This window comes from Juglans microcarpa x Juglans regia, chromosome 8D (assembly GCF_004785595.1).
Source record: "Juglans microcarpa x Juglans regia isolate MS1-56 chromosome 8D, Jm3101_v1.0, whole genome shotgun sequence".
Taxonomy (NCBI): Eukaryota; Viridiplantae; Streptophyta; class Magnoliopsida; order Fagales; family Juglandaceae; genus Juglans; species Juglans microcarpa x Juglans regia.
The window spans coordinates 30,685,668-30,705,585 of NC_054608.1; the positions used below are offsets into that span (position 1 = coordinate 30,685,668).

Genomic DNA, 19,918 nt, shown 5'->3' on the forward strand with positions numbered 1-19,918 from the left:
GTGGAAGGATGGAGAAAATTGAAACTGCAGGGCTACTTGGGCTTCTGCTCACTTGGAATTTTATGTACAGTAGGAAATGGAATTGAACAAGAAAAGATCTTGCAAGTGGATGGGATATCTAGGCATGCAGGATTTGTGAACACTTTTCAATATTATCTTTGTCCAAATGTTCTACATACTAATACAGATGATAAAAAAAAAAATCTACAAATACGTGAAATGTTAAAATATCTACTGGCACTTGGTGCATGGATTTGTAGTACATGAGAGTGATCATAATACGAAACAACTAGTTTTTAGTTTATTTTTTAAAAATACTTATTTTAGAAGTGATATTTCCCACGAAAATGCCTTTTTTACAACAAAAAATAATTTGGTTCAAAATTAACATTTTTCTTATATCATAATAACACAAATGAGAAATGTATGATGTGGCTTAATTTGTAGCTGTAATTTTTTGTTTAATTGTATTATATATATATATATATATTATATAGAGTGGGGCTACTATGCGGCCCCACTCTTACTGCTGGTCGTACTGCCCAATGCTTTTTTTTTCTTTTTTCTTTTCACATTTTTTTGATACATTTAAATATTTTAAAAAAATATAAAAAATACACCAATACATTTAAAATTACTTCCTTAATCACTAAGCATTGGCATTGGATTAGTCAAATGCCTTTTCATCTTCAAATTTAACAAATATCATCCATATTTGCTCCACATTGAATTAGCTAAATTGTTTTCATCCAAATTATAAGCTATAGTAAATCCATTCTTCTTTTCAAATATAAAAAGAACTATAGCAAGTCTAAAAGTATTTTTTGAGATTATTATATTATAGATATGAGATTTTTATTCATATGAGATTTTATCATCTATATACATATGAGATTATTATATTATAGATTGTTAAATTGTGAAAATAAAAATGAATGTGATTTGTTGGAGTTTATTGAAGATTATGAAAATAAAATAAAAAAATATAAATAATAAAAAATAATAATATTTTATTATTATAGAGAGTGTGATGACTAATTCAATGTAGACTTCAAGTTTTGAATGATTAGCTAAAGGTGAAAAAGCTACATATAAGTCAAAATTTGTAGAATATGATGACCAATCCAATGCTAATGCTCTACATTGAAGCCAAAAATAGTATCATGGAATGTGAGGGGGCTGCATGATCCTAATAAGCGGCTCCAAGTTAGAAATTTACTTCGTCAATGGAAGGGGGATATCATATGCTTGCAAGAGACTAAGTTGGAAGATATTACAAAACAAATAGTTCGTAGCCTATGGAGAGGACAACATGTCGGGTGGTCCTTCCTACCATCCAATGGAGCTTCAGGGATAGTTCTAATTATGTTTGACACAAGGGTGGTTGGAGGAGTGTGTGGGTGATTTTACGGTTGCATGTTCTTTTGTTAATATAGAAGACGGATTCAAATGGGCTTTTGTTGGTGTGTATGACCCAAATATTGACTCGGAGAGAAGACTTTTGTGGGAAAAACTTGAGGAAGTCCTAAGTTGGTGGGAGATTCCAAGTTGCATCAGGGGGGATTTCAACATATCTCGCTTCCCAAGCGAAAGGTCGGGTGTTTCTCACATTACATCAGCCATGAGAGATTTTTCTGACTTCATATCAGAACAGGAGCTCATGGACCTTCCACTATCAGGAGGCACGTTACCTGGTCCAACAACCGTGATTGCCCATCTTGGTCGAGGATTGATAGATTCTTGCTAACTCCTGATTGGGAGTCGCACTTCCCCGATTTAGTCCAAAGAAGATTACCCCGTTTATGCTCTGATCACTTTCCCATCATGTTAGACTATGGAGGCATCCAATGGGGTAGAAGGTATTTTAAGGTATTTTAAATTTGAGCATATGTGACTTAAAACTGATGGTTTTGTGGACAGGGTCAGAGAATGGTGGATTTCTTACACTTTCCAAGGTTCTCCAAGCTTCATTTTGGCAAAAAAGTTGAAAGCGCTGAAACAGGACCTGAAGCAATGAAATGAACAAGTTTTTGGTAATGTGTCTCAGCAAAGGCGTTCTCTTGTGGAGGAGTTACAGGGTTTGGAAGGTGAGGAGGAGGCCAGAACCCTTTCTGAACTTGAAAAAACTTGAAAGAATCAGGTAGTGGCTGATCTTGAAAGATTAACTTTGATGGAAGAGATTTCATGGAGATAGAAATCAAGGGTGCTCTGGCTTAAGGAGGGGGATAAATGCACGAAATTCTTCCATAGGATGGCCAACTCTCATAGGAGGAACAATGCTATTGATATATTGATGGTGGATGGGGCAGCTTCTTTGGATAAGTTGGTAATAAATAATCACATTGAACAATACTATCAACAACTCTTATTTGAAGAGCACAACTGGAGACCGAAAGTGGATGGTTTGTCTTTTTCCATACTAGACTAGCAAAGTGCAGGGTGGTTAGAGAGGCCTTTTACAGATGAGGAAGTGTGCAAGGTTATCAGAGGTATGGCAAGCAATAAGGCTCCTGGTTCGGACGGTTTTACTATGGGATTTTTTCAAGTTTGTTGGGAGGTGGTCAAGGAAGATATAATGAAAGTTTTTCATGAATTCCATACTAATGCTACCTTTGAAAAGAGTCTCAATGCCACCTTCTTAGCCCTTATCCCTAAAAAGGTGGGGTCAAGGGAAGTGAGAGATTATCGCCCCATAAGTCTTGTGAATGAGGTGTACAAGATTCTTTCTAAAGTGTTAACAAATAGATTGAGCTCGGTGGTGGAAAAACTAATCTCAAAGCCACAAAATGCGTTTGTCAAAGGTAGACAAATCCTTGATTCGGTACTTATCGCAAATGAAGTTTTGGATGGTCGATTAAAGTCTAGAGTACCCGGGCTACTTTGCAAGTTAGATATGGAGAAAGCGTATGATCATGTCAACTGGAAGTTCGTACTTTACTTACTTGGTAGATGTGGTTTTGGGGAGAAATGGCAAAAATGGATAGAATTTTGCATCTCTTCAGTTCGTTTCTCTATCTTGGTAAATGGCACACTTGTGGGTTTCTTCAACTCATCTCGTGGCCTGAGACAGGGAGATCCGCTTTCTCCTCTACTTTTCTTATTTGTCATGGAAGCACTCAGTAAGATGATTGAGGGTCTGGTGGACGGGGGGGTTACTCCATGGCTTTGCGGTGGGGAATGGTGATCTCAACATTTCCCATTTGCTATTTGCTGACGACATGCTCATCTTTTGTGGTGCACACCTTGGCCAGGTTCAAGCTTTGAGAGCATTACTCCTTTGTTTTGCTGCTGTATCCGGTTTGAGCATGAACCTTGCAAAGTCAGAATTAGTGCTAGTGGGGGTTGTCCCCGATGTGGAAATTTTAGCTACTACTTTGGGATGCAAGATATCTTCGCTTCCTATGAAGTATCTTGGCTTAGCTTTGGGTGCCTCCTTTTAATTGGTGAGGATTTGGAATGATGTGATCGAAAGGGTGGAGAGCAGATTGGCCGCTTGGAAGAGGCTATATTTGTCGAAAGGTGGTAGGTTAACTTTGATCAAAAGCACTCTTTCAAACTTACCCACCTACTTTTTGTCTCTATTTCCACTTCCTACAAAGGTGGCTAACCGCATTGAGAAGCTACAAAGGGACTTCTTATAGAGGGGATTGGGGGAAGAGTTCAAATTCCACCTGGTTAATTGGCCAACAGTTTGTACCCCAATGTTTGGGGGAGGTTTGAGGATTCGCCACTTGTTGAAATTCAATCAAGCTCTGTTGGGTAAGTGGTTGTGGAGGTACCAAACCGAATGAGAGGCCTTATGGAAATCTGTTATAGATTCACAGTTCGGGGAAGCTTGGGGAGGATGGTGCTCGAATGAGGCTCGAGGCACTCATGGAGTGGGGTTGTGGAAAAACATTCGGAGTCTTTGGGGAACCTTTCGAGGACATGAACATGTTGTGGGTGATAGTTCACGGGTCTGCTTTTGGTCTGATAAATGGTGTGGTAACTATTGCCTACGAGATACCTTCCCTACTATCTTTGCGCTCGCTAGAGAAAAGGAGGCATCAATCGCCGATCTTTTGGTCTTTTCAAATGGCACTCTGCAATAGAATATTGACTTCACTAGGGCAGCCCAAGATTGGGAGTTGGAGCCTTTTACAGAGTTCTTTGCGGTATTATATTTTGCAAGCATATCATGGGGCACCGGTGACAAGATGCTTTGGAATCATTCTAAGAAAGGTATTTTCTCTGTCAGATCCTTTTACCAAAAGCTTAAGAACCTCGGAAAGCCTATGTATCCATGGAAGAGTATTTGGCAGATGAAAGCCCTGTCAAAAGCAGCCTTTTTTGTTTGGACAACATTGTTGGACAAGATCCTTACTATAGATAATTTGAGGAAACGACAGGTTATTGTCCTAGATTGGTGTTGTATGTGTGAGAAACATGGGGAGTCAGTTGATCATCTACTTTTACACTGTGAGGTGGCCAAGGGCATGTGGGATGATTTTTTCTCAAGAGTTGGATTGTCTTGGGTTATGCCGTGTAGATTGGTGGATTTTCTCGCAAGCTGGAGAGGACTATACGGCAATTCTCAGATAGCGGCAATTTGGAGGTTGGTCCCAATATGTTTGTGTTGGTGTATTTGGAGGGAGAGAAACGCAAGAAGTTTCGAAGACCAGGAGAGAACACTAGAAGAGCTAAAAGTTGTCTTTTTTAAATTATTGTTCTCATGGGCGGGGGCCATAGATTGTAACGGACTTAGTATCCATGATCTTTTTCTTTCTTTTGTAACTTCTAACTAGGTATTTCTTCATGTATACTTCTTGTGTACTTGGGCTTTGCTTATTTCTATGAATATAATATATTTGATTACTTATAAAAAAAAAGCCAATGCTCTAAGTAAAAAAAAAAAAAAAAACTTGAGCGGTCAAATGAGAGAGGCAAAGTAGCTTTTCTCTAATACACACACACACACACACACACACACACTATGAAAGAATGCTCTCAATCGGATGGTAACAAGGAATTTATCAGAACATCCAGTCTAGACAGTAGTGCTTATATTGCACAATGGCCCACTAATGTATATGGTAGACATCTGACCATAGTAGAGTACAGAGGCGGTGGAAGGAGAACTCTCATCATCATCCCTGAAGAAATGGAATGTAAAGGTTGGAAGAAGATGGCAATGGAGCTTCGCGTGATGTATGGCAGTATGGGTAAAATCGAAGGGAAGGAACGGAGGGGGATTGATACTCTTAACAACAACTATGCACAAAAGTTACATGTGGTGAAGTTACCCCTATATCGTAAGCAGATGTAGTTTCATGCTCTGCAACAGCAATTAAAGGCGATGCCGGGAGAACAATGGAGATAGAAGTGGGATGGTGGCTCTTTATTCAAGGAACGCATTGTAGAGAAAATTTCGATACAAAGCATCAAAGATGAGCTGATATAACTATGGGAGAGGGTTCGGTTTAACCCATAGGATAAAGTGGGATATGAGCTTGGGCTAGGGTCATGAAAGACAAATGGCTTGTTTTGAGTCTCCTAAGACTATGAGATCAGTTGTGGGCTTAGGGGAAATACGGAAAATGTGGGTCGAGAAAGGGAAGATGAAGTTTCATGACCAAACATTCAAGTCACTGTCTTTGGAACTGGGTCATCCTCTTGAGCTACAACCAAATCATTGGAGCCAAAGTTACTCCAGATAAAGACTGCATAGAAATGATCGATCGAGGAAAGCGAGTGGTGGCTGCTATCGAGGCTGACGATGTGGTGGTGCTAGTGCCGGCGACTAGACCAACAAACGCTCGGATGGTTTTCAAAGTAGAAATGGTAATCCAGCATATCAAAATCAATGAGAACACTTTTGCTGCACCCTAGAAAGTGTTGTTCCTGGAAATAGAAGGTATAAGGAGCCCAGTCTTTGTTCAACTAGTGGATGGGATCTACTAAGTGTATTACAAGGGAGGAAGAAATTCAAGATAATGCGATATGGTAGTATTTGACTAGGTTGGGGCTGGGGGAGAGTATTTGCAAGTATTAGGGTGTAATCGGTCTAATATGGTCCCGGGGGAGGAGAAGGGAGAGGTCACGGATCGAAAATTTTGGTCCACCCTTTTTCCCAACCGAACTGAACCAGACAGATTATCCCTATAGACCGGATCAGACTGTTAGCTATCGGTCCGGTCAGTCCAATTGGTCTGATTTGGTTCATATGAGCTAGAAACATTTTTTTCCCTCTTTTCTTTTTTGTCAGATAAATTAATACAAAAATGAATAAAATTAAAATTAAGTAAGTTCTTTAATGTGGATTATGTAACTAAATCATTAAAAAAATATTAATTATAACTATATTTATCATGTCAATAGTTACTTAGTACTTAAGATTATGTAAATTGTTTTTTTTTTCTTTTTTTTAAAGATTATGTAAATTGTATTATGATGTTTAATGCATAATGACCTATATTAAAATTTAACATTTTATATATGGTTAATGTCAAATTATAATCGACCATAGATACTTCACACCTGCTTGCAACTTAGGTATTTTGCAAAACATTTACTTAATTACTTTAATTAAGTGTAGATACTAGAGTATGTATCTTTGCACATAATATTATGAATTTATGATTGATTGTGATTCATATAATATATTACCCCGGGACCGAAATGATTCCCAAAATTTCCCATCTATTAGGACTAAAAATGACCAAACCCCATTTTGGTCTAGTTTGGACCATTTGGTTCGGTCGCGTTTTCTAGTCTGGGCTAAAAACTAAGGCAAATCCCTGCGCAACCTAATAGCAAAATTGATGTTTGCAACAACAGTTTATGGAATCTGGCGTGAAAGAAACTCTAGAATGTTTTAGGGAACACCCCGGACAGGTATTGTATCATGACTTAGACAAGTTGGGTGAGGCACAAGCAAGTCCTTTGGTCAGTAAAGATGTTTATTGGGAAGAATTTGTTTTGTTGTTTTCTCTACACCCAAGCAACAACTGCAACACTCAAGTCTCATATTGGCTATTATACAAGGTAAATGAGCTTCAACATTGTGTGGAGATCTTGTGTGAAGGTTTTGAGGACCAATTAATATCCCTCCTTGTAGTTATAAAAGCTAGATAGACCCATTTTAGCTCATCTAGTGACCTTAATTCAGCTAAGAAAAGAGCTAGCAAATTAAAAAAGGCTTGACTAATAGTCAATGCTGGGGCAAGAGAGATGAGCTCTAACCATAGAAGACCAAAGGGAAGGGTAATGGAGGTTGTTTTGTTAAACCAAAATTTTTTTTATGGAATGTAACGGGTTGAATGAGAAGGAAAAGATCATCAAATTTAGAAATCAACTACGTAAATGGAGAGTGGACATTGTAGTTTGTAAGAAATAAAGCTGGAATTTATTCCCCTTCGCATAATTAGGAGTTTGTGGGGTTGTAATAAAATGAGGTGGCATTACTTTCCATCCAAGGGAGTATTGAGTGACATTTTAGTGATGTGGGATAAAAGAGTAGTAGAAATAATGGAGGATTGCTTGAGAGCTTTATAGTGGCTTGCTCACTTAAGAATATTGTGGATGTATATTAGTGGGTTTTTCGTTAGGGTCTATTGTCCAAACTAGATCGCACTAGAAGTGTATTATGGGATGGGTTGGTAGGACTAAGCAGTAAATGGGACTTACCTTGGTGTATAGGTGGCAACTTCAACATCACATGGTTCTCAAGTGAAATATCGGGTGGCTCTAGTTTTAACTCAGTGATGGTAGATTTCTCTAACTTCATCTCTGAACAAGATCATTTACTAGATATTCCTCTTCCAGGTAGAGTTTTCATTTGGTCAAGAAATCGAGAACACCCCTCTTGGTCAAGGATCGATAGATTTCTAGTGTCATTAGAATGGGAGACACATTATCCATATCTTATTTAAAAGAGACTTCCCAGGTTGGGTTCATACCACTTTCCTATCCTCCTTGACTGTGGAGGTCTCCATAGAAGCTCCAGGTGCTTGAATTTTAAGAATATGTGGTTGAAGTTAGAAAGATTTCTCGATAGAGTTCGATAGTAGTGGATTATATCGAAACCCAAGTTATATCTTAGCTTGCAAATTGAAGTCCCCGAAGAAAGATTTGAAGGTGTGAAATGAACACGTGTTTGGTGATGTGAGAGGTAAAAAGAATACTCTCTTTAAGGAACTCAAGGGTTTGGAGGGAGTGAGAGAAGATAGAACTATCTAAAGTGGAGAAGGTTTGTAAAACCCAAGTGACAACGGACATTGAAAGGGTCTCTCTATTGTAAGAAATATTTGGAGACAAAAATCACTATGGTTGAATGAAGGAGATAGATGCATCGTTTTTTCACTGGGTGGCTAACTCACATAGGAGAAACAATGTCACAGAGACATTGATGATTGATGGGGTGGTTACCTCCAACCAAACCGAGATCACAAATTGCATTGTCAAGTATTATGAGAATGTGCTCTCGAAAAAGTTTTCTTGGAAATCGAGATCAGATTGGTTTACCTTTGACGTTATTGGTTTATAGGAAGTAGGCTAGCTCAAAAGGCCATATGAAGAGACAAAGATTAGGGAAGTATTAAAAAGCATGGTGGGTGACAAAGCTCTAGGCCCATATGGCTTCTCTATGGCTTTTTTCCAAATATGTTGTGAAGTGCTTAAAGAAGACATAATGAGGGTATTTCATGAGTTTCATAAAAATGGAAGGTATAAAAAAAATTCTTGATGCAACTTTTATTGTGCTCATTAAAAAAAAAAAAAACTTGATGTTGAAGAGGTAAAAGATTATTGTCTCAATATCTCGGTAAGTGGGATGTACAAGATCTTCTCCAAGCTTTTAGCGAATAAATTGAGTAGGTGATGAAAGTTAATATCAAAGCCTCAAAATGCCTTTGTGAAACGTAGGCAAATTCTTGACTCAGTGCTTGTTGCCAACTAATACTTGGATTGTAGATTCAAGCTGGATAGATGTGGTTTTGGTAAGAAATAGTGTACGTGGATCTATCATTGTAATTCTATGACTTGCTTCTATATATTGGTGAATGACACGCTAAAATGCTTCCTTAAAACTTCATAAGGCTTGATAAAAGATGACCCTTTGTCTCTGTTACTTTTCGTTTTGTGATGGAATCATCTAGCAAGATGATCTTAGATGTCGTGGAGGATGGATCATATCTAGGTTCTCAATGGGGGAGGCCAATACTAGCACTCTCAACATATCCCATCTATTATTCGCTGATGATACCTTAATCTTTTGTAGGGCTAGACATGATCAAATTTGAGCTTGGAGAGCTCTTCTTTTATGCTTTGAAGTCGTATCAAGGTTGATGGTGAATCGGCCAAATCATAAGTAGTTTTGGTGAAGGATGTTCCTAATGTGGAGAGTATGGTTTCATTTGGATGCAAGATATTTTAGCTACCTATAAAATATCTTGGCATCCCATTGGATGCTCCACCCAAATAAATATCTATTTGGGATAATGTTCTAGAAAAAATAGAGTGGAAATTAGCTAGTTGGAAAAGGATGTACTATCCAAAGGTGGTAGAGTCTCCCTATTCAAAATTACTATTTCCGACTTGCCAATCTACTTCCTATGATTATTTCTACTCCCTACCAAGGTGGCTCATTGCATGAAAAACTCTAACCTTCTTTTTTTTTTTTTGGGGGGGGGGGGGGAGGGGGACAAATTCCACTTGGTGAAATGAGCTAAAATATGCTCGGAACATAGCAAAGCCTTGCTTGACAATGGATCTCAATATGCTCTCTTTTTCACGACTTGTATCACTAAACTAGGACGATTAGTTGTTGCTCTTGTATATATCATGTATACTTGGACTCTTACCATCTAAAAAATTAAAGCACTAAAATGAAATATAATATTTAATTTAAACTTAACAAACATTTAATTAATAACACAAATATTATGAAATGGAATAATTAAAAGACAAGGCAATAAATTAAGAACTAAAAGATTTAGGTACCAATTCACATGACTATACATAGGGACATATATAGCTTAATTTAGCATACAAGAAACATTATGAGATCGATCCCAAGAACTGAAGAATAATCTTCAGCTAGCTCTTTCATCCATGGGCATCAACTTTAGTCTGATAACTCTTTTCATCAACACACACACACACACACAAACATACACACTATTCATGGATGGCTACCGAGGAGAACACCAGGTGGTGGGGGAGCAGGATTTGGCTGATCCCTCTCGCGGCCAAGTGATAGAACAAGAACAAGAGGCCTGTGAAATACATGAGAAACATTAATATTGAAGTTTCATGTATATATGTAAATTAATGTACTGTATTAATCAAGTAATTAGGTGAGCTAAGTCTAATAAAGGCAACATGATCACACACACACACACACACACACACACACACACACACACAATATAATGAATTTAATTGTTTAAGTTTTTTGCATTGTACTAGCAGTGGCATTTAAATAAACGCCGTTACTTTGTTCCAAAACGCCTGTAATGGATTTTTCCAATCCCGATGTTTGGACAAATGCCGGAATGAGTAAATAGCAACCTCCTCTTCGCTTGTCCAGAGTGTGGTTTGGAAAAAAATTTAGAAAATGCATGTGCCTAATAAGATTAAAATATTTGCATGGCGTGCGTGTAAAGATGTGTTGTCTACAAAGGAGAACTTATTATTAAAACACGTCCCAAATGATGGGAGATGTAATTTGTGTAATGCTGAAAATGAGGGATTATATCATGCTTTGGTGAAATGTGCGCATTTAAAGAGGATCTGGACATATTATATCCCTGCCCTTGAGATTGATAAATTCTTGAATGCCTCTAAGTTGGCTTTTAATTTCTGTAAAGCTAAACAATATGAAAATTTGTCTACTTTCTTTGTTTTGGCGTGGGGGATTTGGTATAGGAGGAACAAATACATTCACGAACAGGTTCTCATTTCTCCTCATCAAGTTGCTGAACATGCTGTTTCACTATTGAAAAGCGATAAAAGGGGCTTAGATACAATCAAGGCAACAAGTGAGAGATGCATATAAATTGAAGCCACCGGATCCTGAAGTGCATAAATTGAATGTTGATGGAGCTGTCTTTGAAGAGATGGGGAAAGCTGGTACTGGTGCAATTTTGAAGGATAGTTCGGGTAGAGTTATTATGGCTGCAAGCTCTATGGAGGATGCAGTTGCTAAACCTGAGCAGGTAGAGTTGCTAGCTCTCTTCCATGGTCTTCAGTTCTGCAAGCATGGTAATCGAGAAAATCCAAGTGGAGAGTAATTGCTTACTAGCTATAGAAGCATTGCATCAGGATAACATAGAAAGCTCCAAGTTTGGTGGCCTTTATTATGAGATTAAAAAGTTGTCATCTTGTTTTGGGGAATGTTTATTTAGACATGTTTATAGAGAAGCAAACAAGGCTGCTCATTATCTTGCTAAATATGCGAGAAATATTGATAGAATCAACATGTGGTGGGATTGTATTTCAAATTTGTTTATCTCAAACCTTGTGGTTTGATTTATGTTTGTAATTCCTCTTTTGATTAATGAAGTTCATGGTTTGTTATCAAACAAAAAAAGAAAAAGAAAAAGTAATTACTTGCCAAATGATGCATAGAAGAGAAGAAAAACACAGCACAACTACAAATTAAAAGAAACCTCAAGATCAGTCTCCTCATCTCCCTCCTGGATTATCTATCTAAATTGCAACAACTTTACAAATGGGAGAGACCAGCTGCTAGCTAGTCGTTGAGATCTAGAGGATCAGTGCGCACATATCTCTTTATATATATAAAGAACCTATCAAACGAAAATTTCTTATTTTAACAGAACTACAGTAATGTTAACTTTCCGTTAAATCCGTCTGGCCATCGAACTTCACTTGTCTCTTTGGTTGCTGTAAAAGAATATTTATGAGAAAGGAAAATAAAGCTTCCTTCGTGTTCATTGCTCTGGCTTCGTCTTTCGTTCCCATTATTAAAGAGTTCACTTGCGACTCATTAATGGGGGAGGCAAGCTCGATCTTCCGGATGATCTCATCTCATCTAAACCTTCTGATCACTCCTGGACGTTCAAAGGTATTTACCCGCTCTTCCACTCTACTTCGTTTTTATTTTTCATTTGAATTTGTTCCAGATTTTCATTGGTTTTGATTGGTTTTGCTGATTCCGAAAATGCAAAACCTCGTAGCCAATGGTTCGCAAGATTTGGATTCAATGCGAGGTTGGGGGTTGTTGATCTGGAGCATCATAGTTTGTGGTGTACTACTTCATTTTCTTTTTTGGGCAATCAATCCCGTCAATTAGGGTTTTCAATACAAGCTGCAAATACGTTTTTGATTTTCATTCCCTTTTATTGGTCATATTTCAGATCATTTTGTGGGTATGTAACGTATAGATATTAATTCTAATTGCAAAACTGGTCATAATTTATCAGATCCTACTCAAGATGCAGATCCTATTGGTAGTGATGCAGATTCCTTTTATAATTGTGGAGATGAGGAACGAAAATGTCCCCTTTCTATGAAAGAGGATGTACCTGCAAGAATCCATAGATTAGAGTTGCATGCTTATCGCAGCACTCTAGAGGCAATATACGCTTCTGGGCCCTTAAGTTGGGAACACAAAGCTCTATTGACAAATCTCCGCATTTCACTCAACACCCGAGATTTGTTGGCCCATGAGGATGGCTATTGGGAAGTTAGTTATTTATTTGGCTGAAATATTTCATATTTTAGAGCTCTGAGCGTTTTGGTTCAGTGCTTGGAGCATTCTATCTGTTTTCGATTGAGCTCTGAGCTCTTATACACGTTTCAAGACAACAATTATAAGCTATTTCTTTCTCTATTGTTTGTTTCCAATTGCACTTTGCAAATGGAAGCTTAATATAATAAGTTTTTCATCTTATTCTTACTTTTCTAGGAGAAGCTTCTGAAGGGAATGAAGAGGACAAGGCACTTATGGGGTTGCTTGATGAGTCGAAAGGTATTATTGTTCAGTTGGATTTATTTCTTGCCAAAAGGATGAACTATTGAGTCATATGCGTGTTACATACTGTCATTTTGCCTCCCGTTTCTGCTCTGATGTAAAGAGTTGTTAGTTTTCATTATTGCAGATCAGGTGGCATCAGAAAGTAGCTTACCTCTGTCACCCCATTGGCTTTATGCCAAACTGAGTCTAAGATGGTATAATTCTGTTTCTTTTTGCTTTTCTTTCGGCAACAAAGTGACATAGATGTGCAGACGTTATCTTATTTTGTGTCCATATTGGAGGTTCTGATATATAGGTTGGTGTCAAGAAATTAAAAAGAGAGTTTTACTTTTGGCAAGAACACAAAGTTACGAGAACTAAAGGTATGGCCTATAGTAAATTTGAATGGAAATAGTTTACAAACCTTCGTATGCGTGTATGGATTATTCTATGGTGTGTGTTGTTTGCATCTTAAGTAACATTGCCTTTTGTAGGCGCTTCGTAAATTAAATCATCCCAGTATCATAAAGTTGAAGGAGGTTGTCCGGGAAAACAATGAACTCTTCTTCATTTTTGAGTACATGGTAAGTGTCTAGAGTGTTTATTTGATCTTTGATACTTATGCTTAAATCCCAGGGATTCATCACACTTGCGCTCTCTCTCTCTCTCTCTCTCTCTCTCTCTCTCTCTCTCTCTCTCTCTCTCTCTCTCTCTCTCTCTCTCTCTCTCTCTCTCTCTCTCTCTCTCTCTCTCTCTCTCTGTGAGTATGCATGCGCGTGCTATGATTTCATGAAAATTGATTCACGCTCTGAATTTAAATGTTGAACCCTGTTCAATAGAGTGCCATTGTTTTATTTACCTCAAGTGTGATTCTGGACTTTGTCTCTCCAGGATTGTAATCTGTATGAAATAATGAGAGACCGACAAAGTCCATTTTCAGAAGAAGAGATCCAGAACTTTATGTCCAAGTGTTGCGCAAGGACTTAGTCACATGCAAAGAAATGGATATTTTCTTCGAGATCTAAAACATGGTAAAATATTTTCATACTGTTAGTTGTGTGTTCATCCATCTTGTTTTAAGATTTATTTATTGGTGTTTTCAGGAGTGTTTTGAGATTTTTATTGGCGCTTTCATCCTTGAAGAAAATTTGCTTGTGACAAACAACTTTCTTAAAATTGCCGACTTTGGATTGGCTAGAGAAGTGTCGTCAGTGGGTCCTTATACTGAATATGTTTCAACACGGTGGTGAGTCATATCAAATTACCTAATCTTGTTTACTCTCTCTATCATCATGTGCATACATGCGAGTGCTGATTGCTCTGTTAAGTGAACACGTCATATGGTAATGTTTTAATTTTTGGGGGGATATGTTTGCATGCCTGAATGTGTGCCCTCACTGATACTGTTAAATCTAACCCTTAGGTTGTATTTATTTCACATTTATGGTTTGTGTTTATACATATGCTAGGTAACAGGCACCGGAAGTTTTGTTGGAGTTTCCATCCTACACTCAAGCTGTTGGTAAGCATTTTTGAAACCCCACTCACTCCAGAAACTTCTCCACTCTTGTTTTTCCCCCTCACACTACACTCTAACTGTTACACTATAAGAAAAATGGACTTTTGTGACTAGTTAATTCTAACGAAATAATTATTTGCAATTAAAATTGATTGCGAATAGTCTTTTGGTTGTAATAAATTGGTCACAAAAGTTCATTTTTCATATACTAATTAGTATATCATTTTTTGAAATACCGGCCATTGCAGAAACTTCTCCACTCTTATTTCTTTCTTAATTTTTAAGTATTAGCTGCTTTCTCTCTCATAGAAAGGCTGGAATGTTTTAGGTTGATTACTTAAGCCTATGTTTTCAACTTGAGCACTACAACTTGACTTATTCTGATTAGCCTCGATTTGGAATAGTGTTATTGAGTCAAAAAGGTTTTAATGGTGTTAGGTATGACTGGTCATATTTTAGTTCCCCATGCCCTTGAAGTCAAACCATTTTGCGTTTAAAATCCATGAGGTAAACATAAAGGATCATATTTTAATAACCCATATTTTAAAAGGTCCAATTCTTAAAAGGAGAAGTATATTAATTCTTAAAAGGAGAAGTTATATTTCTTTTTTATGACCCATATTTTAAAAATTGAAAAGCTTGTCATCAACATGACCCATATTCTATGTCTGGTGGTATCTTGACTACAAACTTGTCACTATCTGAATGCAACTTCTATTTTGCCATAAAAAAAGGTTCTTTGAAGTTGCTTGTTAGTCGGTGTCATAACTAAGTTGTTGATAATCTCTTTCAGTGTCTTATAGGTAGTATACAAGAGAGAACACCTAATTACAATTTAGGAGCTAGAAAAGTATACAAGAAAATCATGAAAATTAACCCCACCCAAAAAAAAAAAAAAAAAAAAAAAAACAATTGTGAAGACCCAAAGGAATAACAATGGAAAGAGAAACATCTAAGCTTTTCCAACTAGCATTCTCAGTCTTCATAACTCCGGCCATTCCTTTCAAGCCAAATACAATACATGAGACAGATGAATCATTTTCCATATGGCCTCAATTTTGGGATTACCTGAAAACCTCTCAAACAATCCAGTAGATCCACCACCCTTCTAAGCTTCTCATCAGAATTTATTTACTTTCTTTTGGGAATATTGTCATAGACAATTTGTTTTTTAATTTTTTTCCCCTCCCTATGGTGTGTACGCATACCCTTTATATCTAAATTTTCCAAGGCTAAAGTGATAGGTTGACATCCCACAGTACTCTGAGGTGCATATGTGTCTTTCCTTGATGTTCCTGTTAGACGTTAGATATTCTCCTGAGAATTAGATTATATTTGATTTTGGCCATTTTTAATAGTTGCAACCTATATGAATATAAAAAATAATAATAATAATTGAAACATAGACATTAAGGTAGCTGTCAACTTAGAGCTAATTTTGATGATTGAGTTGGTCTGTATATGATCATGGAGCACATTCTTGACGGTAGCTCCCTTTTTGTACATCAGTCTTTAATTGTTTTTAAAGGGGATAGAGAATAATGGAAAACTAGCAAAAATAGAGGTGCCTGTTTTGTCTAATCCACTAATAAAAGAAGTATGTAAATGGTGACACCAACTAGATTTATTACTTTCATTTAAATTCTTGAGAAAGTTAGGGTGGCACCATTTGAGATTAGAGGGAGAAAGTCGTGCATCAGAGGCTTTCAAATGCACCAATGTGAAAGAGTGATTTATCAATGTGAAAAAATAAAAAGTGGGAGAAAGGGACGCAAAAAATTATTTAGGTTGAAATTGTAAGGAGCACGTGGTTGTTCAATAGAGAATTGAGGATATAATCCTAGATGGAGTTGAGTGGCAGAACTAGACCCTCTGGTATGTGCACGCGGTGGAGGTCCACTCGATCATGTTATAACTTCTATTAATGTTCTTCTTTTATAATATATCATATCATGTAATTATTTATAAATTACATAAACATTACATCGTTATTTAAATTAACCAAAACATTACGTCCTTATTAATAAAAAATTAATTCTTAACAAAAGAAAAAAATTAAATATAAACTAAGCAAACGTGCATTGTACATTGCTTTCACCTAGTGTGTATATATATATATATATATATATATATATATATATATATATATATAAAAGAGAAAGGAAATACATGGGACATGATGAATATTACGTATTAAAATAATAAAATCTATCTCTTCTTACTAATTAAAATTTTTGAAATAAGTGCTAATTTCATATAGTATCAAACTAATAGAGGTCTTAAATTTAAACTTTAACTCTATCATTTATACTATTTAATTTAATATTCTACGTATTAGATTCACTGGTTGAGGGAAAAGTCTCAAAGAACTTAAAAAAAAAGAATGTATGTTGAACGTACAAGCTGGCTGAATTTGAATTGGGATTAATTAATTTGAAACAACTTATAAACGATTTAAATATTATTTGTGAGATCATCAACCATTCAGATTTGGTTCTAATTAGTTTAGAAAATTAAAGAAAATCAAGTCATTTGATCTTAGATCTTTATCATGTTAGGTGAATTGATTAAGGAACACACACACACATATATATATATATATATATATCGCATGGTCATATACATATATATATATATATATATATATATATATTATATTAATATATATAATATCCTATTTTCTTAAATAATCAAGGAATCTATTGTCTGTTTTGATACATTTAGGGGATGAGGTTTTGAACTCTAAATTTTCATTTTGGAGTCTGGAGATTATGCCAGTCAGGTCACAAACCTTTAGTATAAGAAATCTACTGTCTTCTTAATTAATAAAAAAGGTTATTTAGATTTGACTAAGATCGACCAAATTAATTTGAATATGATTATATGAACAAGCAAGCACGAACAACATCATGTTCTCTCACTACAACAGAATGTGTGTTTTGTGACAGAGAAAACTGTCACAAAAAAATGGCAAACCGTCACTAAACATATTTGGTGACGGTTTGAAACCATCACCATGACCGTCACCTAAAGTGCGTCACATAAAACATTTAGTGACGGTTTACTGTTCAACCGTCACAAAAAATATTTTTAGTGACGGTTGGAAGTGTTCCGTTCGGTACAACGTTCGAACATTCCTTTTTTTGTGACGGTTATGAACTGTCACAGAAAATCACGTGGTTGTTCAATCGAGAATTGAGGATATAATCCTAGATGGAGTTGAGTGGCAGAACTGGACCCTCTGGTATGTGCACGTGGTGGAGGTCCACTCGATCATGTTATTTTAAGACTAGCTAGCTAGCTATATCTAACATTATTCAATTAAATAAACACAGTTAAAGATTGACTATGATTGTAAATCATTCTTTATTCAAAGTAAATTATTGAACCTTTTTAATGCAATAAAAAGTGCAGAAAATCTGAAATATATATATATATATAGAAAATAATAAACATATAATACTTTACACAACATTTTATTTTAAATTTTTTTTTATAAAATACTTTATAAAATTAATATTATTTTATAAAAATATTCTTATTTTATAAAATATGTTGTAAAATATTTTGTAAAATATGTTGTAAAATGTTTTAGATAGATATCGCTACTCATATATATCCAGGAAACTCCGTAGAAGAATACAAAGGGGATTCCAACACGTGTCATGTATTAGTTCTCCTGCAAGAACAAGCGATCCAGCTAGATGAGGACGAATGCTACAGATTAATCATTAAAGAGTATCTCAGTACTGATATTGATAAAACTGACAATAAAGTCCAGCAATGCAACCAGTACACAGTACTACTGCTGTGGGGGAACTGCATGCATGCATGCCCAAAAGAAAAACAAAGAAGAAAGAAACGTCAGACTTCCACGGCCAATATTAAAGAAAGGCATCCAAGTAGGACTTGTTAATCTTTCGGATAAAAAAAAAAAAAAAAAAAAAAAAAAAAGTAGAACTTGTCAATGGTACTGGAGAATATCGAATACTGTGAAGAATATTAGAGCGGATCATATATGGCTGCATGCATATTACTGTGCCACTGAATGTGCCAATTATTCGGCTTTAAATTTTAATGCCAATTTATTTTCTGATTTTTCTCATTGGTGGTGAAAGTCTCGAGGATGAACGATATTATGTATGTATCACTACAACAAAAATTCGTTCCTTTTTAGGATAAAACAAAAATTATCTCAAAAATTGAGTTCTAGAGACAAGATTCAAATTTCATTCCAAGATATTTACCGTTCAAACACGTTTGAATAGTACATGTAAAGATGAAAAATTTCATCCCTAATAAAATAAACTTTCGAATAAAATAAAATAAACATTTGAATATAAATTATATATGGTCAAACGATAATATGACGCGCTAAGTAACAAAATTTGGCAGGACATTGAGTTATCGTTCGAACAACATAAAACAATATTCAAACGTCAAGATTAATTAATGTTCGAATATATATTATATATAATTAATATATATTCGAACGAGAAATTGGTGGGTTAAGTCAATAAATTTAACTGGATATTGACTTACCATTCGAACAAAATACAAAACGTTCGAACGTTAATGATAATAAATGTTTGAACACATATTATATATGATCGAATGTGAAATTGACGGTTTAAGTCAATAAATTTAGCGGAACATTGACATACCGTTTGAACATATAACTATACTGTTTGAATTAATAAGTTTTCAATGTTCGAAAATAGAATAAAGTGTTCGAACGGAGACTAGAAACGTTCAAACATAACATATTCCATTGGAATGGTTGCATAATTTTTACAATTATTGATGACAACAAAATACCTTATTTAATTATGGATAAATATTTAATTTGCATAAAAGTTAGCAATTAAATAATAGAAATAATAGAAATCAATAATTAATTTAGAAAAGACAAAAAATATTTAATTCATAATTAAACTAAATTTACAAAACACCAACTAGTGTTCATACAAAAAAAAAAAAAAATATATATATATATATAAATAAAAAATAGAAACTACTAAGATCTCAACTCCCTGCACACATCCTAGATTGCAGTTAGATGTGTCTCTAGTTGTGTCAGTCGAGTACTGATTGTGACCTGAGTCGAAGACATTACATCAATCTTTATACGTAACTTAGAAACGCTAGTATTAATCTCTATACGTAAGTAAGACATGGCAGTACAGATTTCCGTACGCACTGCATCGATCACCGCTAATGTTTGTTTGTTGATTTATACACGCATTATATTAATCATATCCTCATGAGTAGCTATGCATGATGTCTTGGCTTGTGTGGATGTCTCACTAATAGATACTCCATAATCTCCCGAGTCTTTATCTCTTTGAGTATCAACCGGGTCTGGAATAGGATTACGAAGATGAAGTCTTGAGTGTCCCATACTTTGTGACAGAGTAGAGTTGTTGATCAGTCCCATCGGC

At 35.8% G+C, this 19,918-nt stretch overlaps 1 long non-coding RNA gene across 1 annotated transcript; it reads left to right on the forward strand.

Moving 5' to 3' along the window:
* Positions 1–12,018: 12,018 nt before the first annotated feature.
* On the forward strand, positions 12,019–13,164 carry LOC121243489. Its single transcript, XR_005936153.1, has 3 exons — positions 12,019–12,067; positions 12,911–12,973; positions 13,104–13,164. It is a non-coding gene; the product is annotated as an uncharacterized LOC121243489 (long non-coding RNA).
* The last annotated feature ends 6,754 nt before the right edge of the window (positions 13,165–19,918 follow it).